A 15706-nucleotide genomic window follows, 5' to 3' on the forward strand; every position below is an offset into this window, starting at 1 on the left:
TTAAATAACTAGTTGAAACTGAAGTATATTAATCACTGCTATGCTTTTCCATTGAGAAGCTCCTAAATTTCTGTTCAATAAAATCCAGGCAGTAACCTTTTTTTGGGGGGGGGGGGGTTGGCCAAGCAGTGTCTTGAAAGTTTTGTACTGTGGATCTTAGAGAAATGGCTTATTTCATATACATAAGCCTTTTATATATACAACTGTTACAGCTTTAAGAACACATTAACATTTCATTATTTGTGTTAACCTTGACTGTTTGTATTTAACAGTATTTGGTTTTTCTGAAAGAAGCTTCAGAATTTTCCTTCAATCTCAGTCAGATTTTAAACTTTTCACAAGTAAAAATCAAGGTTAAGCCTGCCTACTGGACAGAAAGAATGCAAAAAGGAAATACCTTAAATATGTGTAAAGAGATATATTTTGGGCTTAAATCTTTGGGCATGAAGTTGTTCACAAAATTATGTTTCCTGTTAGAAATCTACTGCCATCTGTTTATGTCCAAACACATGTGCTGGTTTACTTTCCTAACATATGTTCCCACCAAGATGGCTGCCAGCAGTGCACATCTGTCCATTCAGAACAAGCAGCATGCGTCAACATCTGCGGTTCTTGTGTTGCTAATAAAATTCAGAATAAATACCTTAAAGACATCTGTAACCAATTTATTTCTTCTACTGTGATTTGTATTTTGCGTCCTAACTGAAGTGATTGTTAACTTGTCCTCTAGATGACTTCCAGGTCATCCCTTTAAGCTTCAGCAGAAACCTGGACCACTTCAATCCAAACATCCCAGAGTGGAGAGATGACATCGGCCAGGTGGTCAACAAAATTCTGACTAAGGTAGGTCTGACCAGCTGAATTCAGTGTTTATTTGTAAAATATTTCATGTTTAGTAATAGTCTTCTCATGTCCAATCACAATTCAGTTAAAAATTATTTGAGTCATTTTAATGTTATACCTATTCGTATTAAATATTTTTCAGTAAAGACACTAGTTGATCACATTTAATTTTCAGAGAGCTAAACATCAAGCCACACATGCCTGCTATCAGAAAGATTAGATTTTTTTTTTTTTTTTAAGTAATGAAATCCGAGAGAATTGTGTCATGGGATTTTCTAACACTTTAGCTAACAGCATGGCAAAAAAAAGGGAAAATTATTTGAAATATGCATTTTCTGCACCTAACAGCTTTTGGGCATTTGTAAATGATATGATCATCATCAATAAGAGTAATAGAATAGAATAGAATGAAGTTTAGATGGTGGAGGATTTGAAAATATCTGAAAATTTTTCAGCATTTCCTGCCTCCTCTTCAAGCGCCTTCTTTGTTTTTTTAATAAGTTCTCTTTCTGCTTTTCCTTTCCTCTTATTTAGTCGGTTACCAGCATCGCCTTCTTCTGTATGTCTGTTCTTCCAGTCTGTTATTTATATGAATAATATTCTCAGCCCTCATTTAACTTTCCAAAATTCATCTAACAAAAAACTAAATCTTTGTATCGCACTCCAGTTTATTTCTGTGAGTGGCAGTTTTCTGTAGAGAAAAGAGCCGTGATGAACTCTGTATGCAATAATTACTTAATTAATTAATCAGTATCATATAAAGACAAATACAGTCATTTATTGTTTCTATTTCCTGTAAGTGGATATGTAGTTTAGTATTGTATCATTTTCAAATTCAAATTTATATTTTACAATATTTACTTATAAACTTAATGTTGCTTTTAGCATGAACATGCAACATGAAGGGCAGTTTTTGTACTGCAGGACATTTGATCATCATTTTGTGCCAAAACTGACAATTAACTGATGTTCTAGTAAATATATTTCTATTTGGGTTTTCCAAAATTTTTTTGTTTGATGTCACACTGAAGCCTCTGTGTGACACCAGGTGGGAAGCAAAGCTAGACTATCAAAGCTGTACGTTTGCAGTTGGGGGGGATTCTAGATGCACTAGAAAAGCTTGAGGAAGAGGCAGGTGACGGCAAAATTGTCACAGAGGTGAAGTCACTGTCTGACGAGTTTGTCAGAATGGAGTTCCTTTTGTGCCTCTTGGTTTGGTATGACTTATTGTCAGAGATCAGCTTTGCAAGCAAGGCACTACAAGCAGCAGCTGTCTCAAAGGATACAGCCATTAGATTGATCGATTCTCTTAAAGAGTTTTTCCTTAAGTATAGAGAGGAGGGCTTTCAGAAGTCACTTGGAATTGCTTGTAGATTAGCCAATGAAATCAATGCTCATCCAGAATTTAAACAAAGATCTGTCAGAAAGCAAAAGAGGTCTCGAGATGATAGTTCCAGTGCTAGCTAGCAGGACTCTGAGACACACTTTGGGTACATGGTTTTTAATGTCAATTAATTGTTGATATGGTCATACAGCAGTTGTCTGATAGATTTTGTGATCTTCAGCTTGTGTCTGAGAAATTTAAATTCATGACTAAAATGGAGCACATGACAAAAGCTGAGCTGGAGGACTCTGTTACCAGATATGCTCTGGCTGCCTGTGATGTTTCCAGGGATATCATTCAAGAAATATACCTAGCAAGCCTTCTACTGAAAGGTTATAAATCTCTTGAGATGTTAAATTACCTTATACTGGAAAATCTTGATTTGGTGTTCCCCGACTTGACAGCAGCCTTTAGAGTATTCCTGACCATGCCTCTGACTGTCACATATGCAGAGAGATCCTTTAGTAAACTGAAACTTATCAAAACATGCCTTTGTTCTTGTGTGAGCAATGATCACTCGATCAGCAGTGATCTCTATCGAAAACAGTGTAGCACGGTCTATTTCATTTTACATCATTCTTGACAAATGGGTGAGTGTAGAGGCATGACGTGTAACTATTTAGTGGTAACATTGACTTTGTCATCAGCAGTCCCAGTTTTTAGTATGTATGCGATTTTGTTGATTAATAAATGATGAACTGTAAACTGTTTCAGAATTTCATGAATTTTTTTTTTGTTTGTTTTTGTTTTGTTTTGGGGTGGGGTGGGGGAGTGTGTGCATACCCCACACAGAATTGGTAGTTGCACCCCTGGCTTCAGTAAGTTCACTATTAGCATCTGAATTAAACAAACAGATTGTGACCTGATAACAGTGTTGGGCCGAAACAACCAGCATTCTTTCAGTTTATCATGGTGGGGACACAAAATTTAAATTATATTTTATTTGCTGCTTCTAATCTCAAAATCAAAAAGCACCCGATAGAAACAGCATGCTACTAGCATGGCTAAAAGAAGGAAAATATGACTCATCATTTTAGTACTGTCATTTAGCAGACAAAGACTGCTTACAAGAGAGAAACACCTTATATTTTATTTCCTTATCAAGCAAAGTGAAAATCCAAGTGAAAAATTTAAATAGTTTAGTTTTCATTTGCGTTGTCCATTTGAGTCTTCAAGCTCCTTTTTGCTCACACATTTTAGCTGTTAAACTTTCCCCAGTGTTCACCCATCTCAATATTGCTGTTTGATTTCACTGTTAAATGTGCTAGACAAAAAAAGATTACACACTGGGTTTATCCAGGTTTTGTTTTATTTTATTAAGTTGCTAATAAGAATATAAGAAACTGAAAAGAGACTGAAAAGACTTATCACTGAGAATCCTCATGGTTGGGGGATTATTCTGTGTGTTTGGGATTACTGTATTAGTGACCTGGTTTGCACTACACATTAATTGTAAATGCAAAAACACTAAACTTATTCTAACCCCACAACCTCAGATCACAGGCATACCTCTGGAGTCTCTGGTAACTGTGGTGAAACCAGGCCTTCCCACCCCTGCAGACCTATATGTCCTCCCACTGGACAGCAAACCAGACAAGAGGAGTGTCTTTGTAGATAAGGTAAAAACAGATCCACAAATCTGTACACAGCAATGAGAAAGTTAAGGCTGAATCACAGTTTTTCCACAGTTTTCTATCAAATATATAGAAAAATACAAAAATGTATATTTCTTTCTCTTTCTTAGCATATTCCAGCCATCGTGCAGGCTTTCAATGACAAAAACGTCAGCTTCATGGTCCGAGGCGGTCAGCGAGTGTTGGTGATGCTAGCTGACCCGAATGCAGGTATGCTGAAATGCTCCAGTATGGTCCGCTTTTTAAAACTGTCATTAAATATTTAAATGGTAACTGCATGCTATTGATTTATTTCCAATGAATAGGTCTAATTGCTAATGACTCATCACCTTCAACAACAGAAAATGGTGCGTTCACCAACATTATACATACAGCTTTCCATTTGAAAGCATTAAACTTCATCACTTTACTGTCAAATTTAATCCCTGCGTCCTTCCTTTTCCTGGTTTCCCAACAAATCAAAATCTTCTCCTGTCCATGCCACACTCTACTTTTTTTACCTGATTACTCTTCACTGTGTTCAGAATGGTGTTGCTTCTCTGTGGAGAGATGATTCTAGAAAAACTTTAGTTTCAATTGTTTTTGGCATCTTTAGTTCTTATCTTTGTAACTTCTATCCTTATATTTCTGCTTTTAAATTTTATCTCTTATTCTGAAATTCTAAATAAGATGCACTCTTCACTGATACACTGATATTGTGTTTTCTGCTACCACTGCAGGCTACCATGGAGCAGCTGGAGGTCCGGGTGTTTGGGCTCTCGCTGTCATTTTCCTAATCAGCATAATTGCCACCGGCTCCTTCATCCTTTACAAGTTCAAAAGGTGAGCTATAACTTGTTAAAGAAATACTGTATGTATGTCAGCCCACATAGATTACACTGGCATCCATCACTGGCATGATGATGCCATTCTTTTATGTTTTACTAGGGTATGATTCAGTTCTTAGACTCTACATAAACAATTTTGTATCCTATTACTAAAATATGATGATACAGCAGGCTTCTTATTGTTAATGAAAAACCTAAGGCACTAGACCATCTTTACAACCACAATTACGTCATAGTTTCCCTTCGATGATTAGTGTAAATTAAATCATTTTAAACTGGAGGCGTATGTAGTAGTTTTATTTCATTTGTACCCTTCATATTCTAAAAAAATATCTTCACAGCCAAAATTAGCATGATCAACATTAGCATGCTAACATTTGCACACTGGCAATGCTTGCATATTGACTTTTATAAGTTAAATTAGTTCTACAGTGTGCAAAACATAATAGGTAAGAGTAGGCAATGTAGTCAACAGCTCACTCATTTAGCATTATCAGAAATGTTAGTTGTTAGTTGCTAGTTGCTTGTATTATTTTCTACTAATTTTACTGTGAACCTATCAGCTAAAATTAGTCTTCAGCTGCATTATCAGTTGTAAGGCAGCACTGGACTTTTGCTAACAGTAGCATGCTAATATGTACACAATTGCAAGTTTTGCATGCTTACTTCCATGATTTTAAATAGTTATGCAGTGTGTTAAAACCTTATAAACAAGAGTTGGTAATGTGGATAGCAATATACCTTTATCAGTGAAACATGCAAATTATTTTTTTTACTCTTTTAACTGTGAAGCTTGCCAGCTGAAGTTAGTGATGTTAACAACTTTAAGGCTGCACTCAAGGAGCTTTTGCTAATATTAGCGTGCTATTACGCACACAATTATAATGTTTAAATGCTAACTGTTATGAAACAGGATTAAATGTGTTTGATATCAAGGTTTGGTGTGTTAGCATGCTAGCGTGCTTTGATTAGCACTGAAAATAATGTTTTGTTTCAGTGCTGGATACATTAAAGTTGGACTTGAAAGTATTCCTCAAAGTATCATATTTATCCTGTGGGGAACATAAATGCATTTGAGATTATTTTAGTTTTTTCATATGGTTCCAGTTCACATCCAAGGTACACTGAACTGGACTATTGTAACTGTACTGAATTGTACTTTCAGATTATTTAAAATCAAGTTTAATTGAACTGAATCAAACTAATAAAAAATCAAATTAGTCCAATGTGTGTGTCCACATAATGCCAGTTCATAAAAAGTTTTCTGGCTGAGGAAACCAATAGATCATCTTGAGTTCCCCATCCTGAGTGTGCATCAGGTGATGGTCAAGGGGAAACTGCTCTTTCAGAACGAGCTACTCAGTAATTATTACCACTCTTTGTTTAAAGCATTTATTTAAAAAGAATATTATATATATATATATATATATATATATATATATATATATATATATATATATATATATATATAATAAAAATCCATGTATGCCCTTTGTAAAGCATAAAGAGTTTGTTTTTTCTTTTCTTCTTACAAATTTTGAATACAGATTTGTGGATTCTGAATATGTGTACTAAATTTATTGACATCAATCTGATATTTAATTAAGGTTCAAAGACAAAACAACTATCCTTTTATTCAATCTCTTTAGACAACATTTTGTTGACATGTGATTTTTTCTTTTGAATTTTGACTAGTCATGAATCAAAATTTACCAGCATTCCAACTTGCTAGTTAACTCCATATTACCTCTTAATCAAAAGATTAACTAATTGTTATTGTGTATTGTGTGTTATGCCCTAACCCTTTTAGTTTGCATGAAAATCCCGTGTTTATTGCCTGTGTATGATACTGTGTTTAACTGCATGCTTTCTTTTATTTACACCAGCATCTCACCAACAGCACCCCCTGAGTCCCAAACACAAATACTCACTGAAAAGTCACTTGAATTAAAACATGCAGTTCCAAACCACAGCCCCATCTCATGAAAACAACAAATCCCACAGTCCTTGGCTTAGGACTGAGGATGCCTATCCCCCGCTGTTTTTCAGAAAGCTTCCTGGAAGCCGCAACGTCTACGCCCAGATGCACAATGAGAAGGAGCAGGAGATGACCAGCCCCGTAAATCACAGCGAAGACACGCAGCACATCATCCAAGGCGAGGAGTTCATCGACGACGACCTGGACTCGCAGACTCTAGGTAACGCAGGAGGTAGCCCCGCCTTCCGATCCCTTATAAGGACTACCACTAACCACTGCTACTAAAACCCAAGCCACTAACACCAGCAGCTAACACACACCAAGGTACTGGAGGACCTTACTCTTTTCTTTTTTATTATATCACTGGTAAAGATGTCTGAGCTCCAGCTCTGGTCACAGGGTGTTTTATGGTCATCACCAGAGTTAAACCTGTTCAAATACGTCAAAACATGAAACATCAACAATCAATGTGCCTTAATAGCTAATAAAGAGCTTCACAGCTGGCACTAAGTTTAAAATACATGCATTATTAAATGACAGTGACAAAACATATGATACAGTTATGTTGCTAATGATGGCCATGAAACGCTCAGGGATGTAGTGGAGAGGTAAAAGAGACTGCTATCACTTCTTTTTGGTTATGGATTCATATATTCTCAGTAAGGGGTCTAACAATGCATTGATCAACACTGATGCATAGTTCCAGTAGTCATGTTTGCATATTGTTGCTGTCGGGCACAAACTTCCTATGTCCAAAATTCGTCATTTTCTGGTTGGTATGTTTACATGAAGCATTTTTATTCTGATCAGACTTTTAATCTGAATACATGGATGCACAGCGAAATGCTCACAAGACAAACAATAAAAGCGACAATTTCTCACAAATTGTTTACAATCTATTTTTTAAAAACTGCTGATCACAGTGTGCTAGCCCACCTAGCTAGGTCGGCTACCAACTCTGACACCACCGTAAACTTCAGTCTTCTGAATATCCGCTCACTAACTGACAAGGAACATCTCGTCCATGATCTTCTCGTCGACCGTGAGTTGGATTTTTTATGTTTGACTGAAACTTGGCAGCAGCCAAATGACTACACTTGCCTAAATGGAGCTAACCCGCCTGGGTTTGTTTACTATTGCAAACCACGTGACTCCGGCCGTGGAGGTGGTCTCGCGCTGTTTGCCCGTGAGAAGTGGAGAGTCTCACAGGTCTCTGCCCCTTCCGCTCCCTCGTTTGAATCAATGGTCCTACTGCTGCCTGGTCCTGTTCCAACCTTCATCGCTACAGTTTACCGTCCACCCAAGCCCAATAAGGACTTTTTAAATGACTTCTCTGCATTTCTGGCTGATCTCTCCTCACGATCGCCCAACATAATAATTCTTGGAGATTTTAACATCCATATGGACAATGTAAATAATATTCTCACCAGGGATTTTATGTCTTGTCTTAACAGTTTTGGTCTCCAGCAGTTTATTACTGCTCCAACTCATTCAAAAGGTCATATTCTTGACTTAGTTTGCTGTTCAGGTTTAATTCCCACTGGTTGCAAAACTGATGTGCTCCCCTTCTCTGACCATATGATCATTTCTTTTTCTGTCAGTCTGGTTCTTGCAAAAAACAAGCGCTCACGTGACATATCCTTCCGTAACATTAAGGACATTAACTTGGACACTCTCTCTACTGCCATTAACGCTCTACCCCACCCTGACAGTTTCTCTAGCCCTGATGATCTTGTCTCACATTACAATAACAGTCTTCAGAATCTGCTCAATAACTTGGCCCCTCTAAAAACTAGATCAGTCACGTTCAACTGCTCTTCACCCTGGTTTACCCCTGCTCTCAGAAAACTCAAAACCAAAGGACGTCAACTGGAGCGACTCTACAGGAAAACTGGTTTAACTATCCACCAGGAAATGTATCAAAACCACATCACTTACTATAGGGACTGCTGCAAACTTGCCAAATCCACCTATTATTCTAGTTTAATTAATTCTAATGAAGGTAACACAAAGGCTCTATTTTCTCTCTTGAACAATATTACACAACCTCCTGACTCCCTTCCACCTCACATGGCCTCATCTGCTTTCTGTAACAGTCTAATCTCATTCTTCACATCCAAAATCCAGAATATTCATCAACATCTCGCTCCAAATGTTTCTTATAATCCTTCTCCATTACCTCCCCTTCTGCCTCCTTCCATCTCTCTTTCTGCATTTACTCTCCCCCCTATCACTGCCATCACTGAATTAATAAGGAAATCAAAATCATCCACCTGTCGACTAGACCCCATCCCAACCTTCCTAGTAAAAGCATCTGCTTCCTCACTGGCGCCGCTCATTACTTGCATCATACACTCCTCCCTCACCACTGGTCTGGTCCCCCCATTGTTAAAAAACTGCTGCCATCACCCCAATACTTAAAAAACCCGGCTTGGACCCTAACAACCTTAATAACTTTCGTCCCATCTCCAATCTGCCGTTTATTTCAAAACTACTGGAAAAAATAGTTTCCTCACAACTCCGAGCCCATCTATCCATTAACAATCTATATGAAGAATTTCAATCTGGTTTCCGTCCACTCCACAGCACTGAAACAGCATTACTAAAAGTCACCAATGATCTCCTTCTAGCAGCTGACTCTGGTTTATTATCCATTCTTATCCTTCTCGATCTGAGTGCGGCCTTCGATACTATTTCCCACTCCATCCTTCTGACTAGACTCTCCTCTATTGGCATTACCCACACCCCTCTTAACTGGTTCAAATCATACCTTTCTGGCCGCACTCAGTTCGTACAGCTGAAATCATCCCATTCCCAGTCACTCCCAGTCACCACAGGTGTGCCCCAGGGCTCAGTCCTGGGGCCCCTGTTGTTCATCATCTACCTCCTCCCCCTCGGTTATATTTTTAGAAAACACCACATACATTTCCATTGTTATGCGGATGACACCCAGCTCTATCTCTCCACAAAGCCAAACTCCACTCTCCCACCTACCTCACTCACAGATTGTCTTCATGACATTAAGTCCTGGTTCACTTCAAACTTTCTCAAATTAAACAGTAGTAAAACCGAAATGTTACTAGTTGGCACCAAATCCACCCTCTCTAAATCTGATAGTTTCTGCATTCCCATTGATGACTCTTCCATCTCTCCCTCCCCTCAGGTAAAGAGTCTGGGTGTCATCCTCGACAGCACTCTTTCTTTCACATCACACATTAATAACATAACACGGTCCGCATACTTCCATCTCCGCAATATCAACCGCCTACGCCCCTCTCTCACCCCTCACACCACCGCCATACTTGTACACAGCCTGGTCACATCACGCTTGGATTACTGCAACTCCCTTCTGTTTGGTCTTCCCCAGAAATCAATTCATAAACTTCAGCTGGTACAGAATGCAGCAGCCAGAATCATCACTAGAACCCCATCCATCCATCATATCACCCCCATCTTACAGCAGCTCCACTGGCTCCCCATCACCCATCGCATTCACTATAAAATTTTGCTGTTAACCTTTAAGGCCATACACAACCTCGCCCCTCCATATTTTTCTGATCTCCTTCGTGTTGTCAAACCGGTCCGTTCCCTCAGATCATCCTCTGCAATTCACCTCATCTTCACCCCCGCTCGCCTTGTCACCATGGGGAGTAGAGCTTTCAGCTGCTCTGCTCCTCATCTGTGGAACTCACTCCCCCCTGACCTCCGCAACTCTGATTCTATTCATCTGTTCAAATCCAAATTGAAAACACATCTGTTTAAACTGGCTTACTCATTATAATATGTACATTGTTGCAATCACTGTTTTATGTTTTTCTTGTATTTTATTTGGATTTATTCATTGTTGTGTTTTTATTGTACGGTGACCTTGAGTGTGAGAAAGGCGCCTTTATAAATAAAATGTATTATTATTATTATTATTATTATTATTATAAAAAGAAAAAATCCGCTGAACATTCTGTTACATCACATAAGACAAGTGTGTGAGGGGGCTCACATCTCCCTGACAAATGAAATGGTGATTTTTAAGATATTCATCAGTGTGAATGACTACCTGTCAGCCATTGAATTTCCCTCGGGATCAATAAAGTATCTATCTATCTATCTATCTATCTATGTCATCCCTATCTATGGACACAAGTTCTGGTTCATCTATACCAGAAGTGCTCAAAACTACTCAACACACAGAGTATCCAGAACTGCTTAAACGACTTAGTAGGTGTTTTTATTCTGAGCAACTCATCTATAAACAGACCAAAGCTTTGTGGTGATGTCATGGCAACACTCACAAGAGTAGATGTGAAATGGGGTGTGATAGGTAAGATAAACAAGTATACAAGCAGCATCTAAAAGGAGGCCCAAGCGTTTTTACTTTATCTCATTATTCACATTTGTCTTGTGAGCATTTGTAATGGAACATGTAAACATGACTTAGTAAATAAATAAATAGTATTAAATAAATAGTTGAATCCTAATTTAAATAATCAAATCAAACATCAGTACAGTAAACATTTGTGAGACATGTTAGAAAGAACAGGTGGAATTGTGTACACTTGCTATGGTCTAACAACCCAATTTTCTATTCTAATTAGATGAAAATGAAATTATCCAAACGTGGAATCTTCTCATCGCAACAGCTGGTTCCTAAATCCAGTCAAATCCAAATTATATCATGACAGAATTTGTGATTTCAACTATCATAAAAATGTTGTCCTTTGAATCAATATAATATTATATTGTGACCAAACTTATGACTTGTACCCCTATTCTGAATACAACCACACACACTTCTGTCATAATCACAGAACTAAGAATGGTTTGAAGTCAAAGTTTATGTCTGATTGGGTTTGATTCAAGAATGGAGGAGCTCTTTAACCTGCCACTACATCTCAGTGTGACCAACAGTTTTAGTAAACTTGCTCTTTTTTTTGTTTAATTTTGAATGAAAATTAAGCTAAGGTGCTTTGTGCATGTTTTAATACAATTCTTTCTTGAAACTTTTATCAGAAGAGCAAATCCAAACTCACCTGACTTTATTTTTCATTTTATGCATTTTACCATCATAAACCTGCCAGAAGATGTTTGTTCCACCCACTGCGTTGGTTTTAGTTGTTTGGATTTGCTCATTAGGTCATTTTACTGACCTTTTGTGAACATTATACATCAGTTATTAATTGGCTATCCATTCATGAGTCTGCAAAGTCAGAGTTTTGTTTTTATTTGAGCCATTTTGATGAGAAAACTTCACAGGACAGCTTTAGCATGAGCGAACATCGGCATGTCAGGATTATCTTCAGCTCATTTCTCATTTGCTTGTCTGTTTCTAATCTTCACCTGTCTGAAGGCAACCACTCAGGTGTGGTCCTGAGCATCAACTCCAGAGAACTACACAGTTACCTGACCAGCTGATGGCTGCCATGGCAACACTGATGAGCTAGCCCAGCCTAGCCGAGCCAGCTAATGAGCACAGGGACTCTGCCTTCTTCCTCCTCTTTTTTTTTTTTTTTTTCTGTCCCCACCCTCTCTTCTCCCTTGGACACTTCACCTCCACTCCATGGCCTCCTCAACCCCTCAACTTTGTGTGAGTTGTACTTAACATCACGGCAAGGTCCTTACTCTCTCTCTCTCTCTCTCTCTCTTCCCACCACACCACCAACACTGATGTTAATTGGTGTCTTGATGGCTTATCTGTGTCTGTAAGAAAAATAACATTATGTGCACAAACATTCTGCCACTTAACACTCCTAGAATCAGCCAGGGAGAGCTGAACCGTCTAAACCAGCGGCTACTCAAGCTAGCTGCAGCCAAAGACGTGTTTCTGAGCACTAAACGTGGACTGCACTAAGATAGAGAAGTAAACTAAAGACAAGTGAGTTTTTATTTTTTGTTTTATTGTTTTTTTCCTTTTCTTCCCTAAATGATCGCTCAACCTCTCTCTCTTTAAAGGCAATAATAATCTTAATGGAATGTACAATATAAGAAAAACCCTCGTGAATATGCATATGATGAGAATATGCATGCAAACACAAGGGTGGTGTTGCACTTTCTTAAATTTCCATTCTCCGCTTCTAAGACACTGTATGTACACACATCTTTGTTCATTTTCTCCATAATCCCAATCCATCCTTGATTTTTTTGTTTGTTTTGTTTTGTTTTAATGACCCATTTTCAGTAGATTGGTGTAAAATGTTTAAATCAGTGCCACCTCCATCTGTCCCATGGTGCCTGAAGCAGCAGATCGTCAATCTGCCCAGTGACACCACCAGTCGCCATGTACGGTTACGTCTAAAACACAACTTCCCTTTCTGCTCCTCCTCCTCCTCCTCACAGTTTCTGGGTGAGAGTGGACTCTGTCCTCAGGAGGCGAAGGCTGTCGTCATGGAGAGAAGGCGTAGCCCATGTTTTTCTGTATCAGCCTATATTAGGCAAAAGCCCGCAGTGGAATCGTGTCTCCTTTAAAAGTTTGCTTTGTATGTAAATGTGTAAATATGAGCAGTTAATTCAACTTTGTACATATTTCCTGTTGACGTGTGTGAGTGTTTTACATGGCTACCAAAACAGTGGTATTGTTTTTTGTTTTTTTTCTTCTTCTTTCTGGAGTGATACACGAGTTTCACCAGTTTAATCTTCACTGTTTCACATGTATCTTTTTTCCTGTTTCGGTCTCATTTATCACAGTCTTCATGTTAACTGGAAATAATTTCATTGTCCTACAGAGACACTCACAGCTACTGTATACAGCAATGACTATATATATATATGGATATTTTTGATACACATGTCAGGTTTTTGCCAGTATGTGTAAACACTGGTTAGTGTTTCTGTTGCCTTTTGCTGAAGTCTTTTTGTTTGTTTGATTGCACTAATGATGTAAAAAAAAAAAAAAAAAAAAAAGTTGCCGTTGCCAAGTACCAGACGGCAGCCGAACAGTTCTGCAAAACTGGTCTCTGGATGAAAGGCCTTAGAGACCATCAGGACCATTCTTTGGTTGGATTGCATTCATTCATTCTGGTTTACAACTTTATTCAACTTTTGTACATATTGTGCTCATGCTCAACTTGTTCTTAGTTTTGTAGTGCTGTGTCGTCATTGTGTCAACACACCCTTCAACAGAGGAATTTTTGGGGGATTGTGATATTCTGATGTTAAAGTTAAGGAGTTTCACAGATGATGACACTGACCGTGTGACTTGTACCACGCTGCTTTCCTTTGTTTTTGGTTTTGTTTTGTTGTTTTTATCTCTTTCTGCTGGTTTGTTTGAACTCTTGATTTTGGCTATTAAAAACAATTGTGTCCTCTTCAGGAAGCATAATACACTGGACCTGCATCCTGAAATAAATCACTCCCATAACTTGTACATCTGGTTGTGTTTTTTCATCTTCCTCAACATGATAAAACCAAAGGTATCATGTTTGATACGTGAGTTTCTGAGTCCTTTGCAGCATCTACATAATGAAAACATTTCTCAAGTGAGCACTACAAATAGAGGTGGGCAATATCATATTGTTCACAGTGATACCGGTATAGTTTTTGACACTAGTAGAAAATGTAATATTGTGATATTGCATGATCACACGGTTCCAGGCCGATGACGTTTAACACGGCAAAGTGTCGCTCTGAGGTGCTCAGCTGATAGAGTGAACAAGGAAATGTTTGGAGAGCAAAGCAGAGTGTGGGCGTACAATATAAAGAATGCTGATTTTGGCTTTGAACAAAAAAACAAACTAATTCACATGTTCCTAAAGACAGCACACTTCTGCCACTTCCGATGGTGAATCTGAGCAAGTAGACCTGCCCCCATTGCACCCTAATGCAGCCAACTTAGTGACTGTCACTATATTTTTACTCTTTGTTAAAGCAGGAGTAGCGACAAATCCAGCGATTTTTTTGGGGTGTTATAGGAGACTTATCTCTGTCTGATCTCCTATCTATTGGCTGTGTTGTCTGCTGTCGTTTTTCTAGACGTAACGACAAGATATGTGAACTCCTCCACTTGGGGCAGGACCTCATTGCCGAACCTGGAGAAGGCACTCCACCCTTTTCCAGCTGAGGACCATGGTCTCGGATGTGTAGGTGCTGATTCTCATCCCAGCTGCTTCACACTCGGCTGCAAATCGCTCCAGTTAGAGCTGAAGATCACGGCCCGATGAAGCCATAAGAACCACATCATCCGCAAAGACCCAGACCCCAGAGACCCAATCCTGAGGCCTCCAAACCGCATCCCCTCAACACCTTGGCTGCACCTAAGAAAATCTATCCATAAAAGTTATGAACAGAATCGGTGACAAATGGCAGCCTTGGCAGAGTCCAACCCTCACCAGACACTATTCTGATTTACTGCCAGTGATGCGGACCAAGCTCTGACACCGGTCGTATGGGGACCGGACAGCTCGTATAAGGGGGTCCGCCACTCCATACTCCTGGAGTATCCCCCACAGGAATCCCCGGGGGACACTGTTGAACTCTTCTCCCAGTCCACAAAGCACCTGTAGACTGGTTAAGCGAACTCCCATACCCCTCCAAGACCCTGAAGAGAGTGTAGAGTTGGTCCACTGTTCCACAACCGGGACGAAAACCACACTGCTCCTCCCCAATTCGAGGTTCGACTATTCAGCACCCCTGAATAGACTTTACCAGGGAGGCTGAGGAGTGTGATCCCCTATAGTAGCCCACCCTCCGGTCACCCTTTCTGAAGAGGGGGGCAGTTCCCATCACAAGGGGAACTGTCCACCAACAAGTTTGGGGGTTACCACCGACAACTTTGCGGCCACAGCTGCAGCTGCCCGCCTCAACAATTGAGGCACGGAACACAGCCCACTCGAACTCAATGTCCCCCTCCTCACCTGGGACATGGTTGATGCTCTGCCGGAGATGGAAGTTGAAACTCTTTCTGACAGGGGACTCCGCCATACGTTCCCAGCAGACCCTCACAACACACTTGGGTCTGCCAGGCCTGATCGGCATTCTCCCCCACCATCTGAGCCAACTGACCACCAGGGGGTAATTAGTTGATTTTAGAATCACTGCATTGGCTCCCTGT

The 15706-nt window shown here is 39.4% G+C and overlaps 1 long non-coding RNA gene across 2 annotated transcripts; it reads left to right on the plus strand.

Moving 5' to 3' along the window:
• The first annotated feature begins 733 nt into the window (after nt 1–733).
• LOC121639584 lies at nt 734–12244 on the plus strand. Of its 2 annotated transcripts, none has more exons than XR_006010207.1 (6): nt 734–843; nt 3724–3846; nt 3972–4208; nt 4581–4683; nt 6738–6990; nt 12011–12244. It is a non-coding gene; the product is annotated as an uncharacterized LOC121639584 (long non-coding RNA). The 2 variants fall into 2 exon arrangements; XR_006010208.1 differs by having other exon boundaries at nt 6738–6886.
• The last annotated feature ends 3462 nt before the right edge of the window (nt 12245–15706 follow it).

This window comes from Melanotaenia boesemani, chromosome 5, assembly GCF_017639745.1.
Source record: "Melanotaenia boesemani isolate fMelBoe1 chromosome 5, fMelBoe1.pri, whole genome shotgun sequence".
NCBI classification, from domain to species: Eukaryota; Metazoa; Chordata; class Actinopteri; order Atheriniformes; family Melanotaeniidae; genus Melanotaenia; species Melanotaenia boesemani.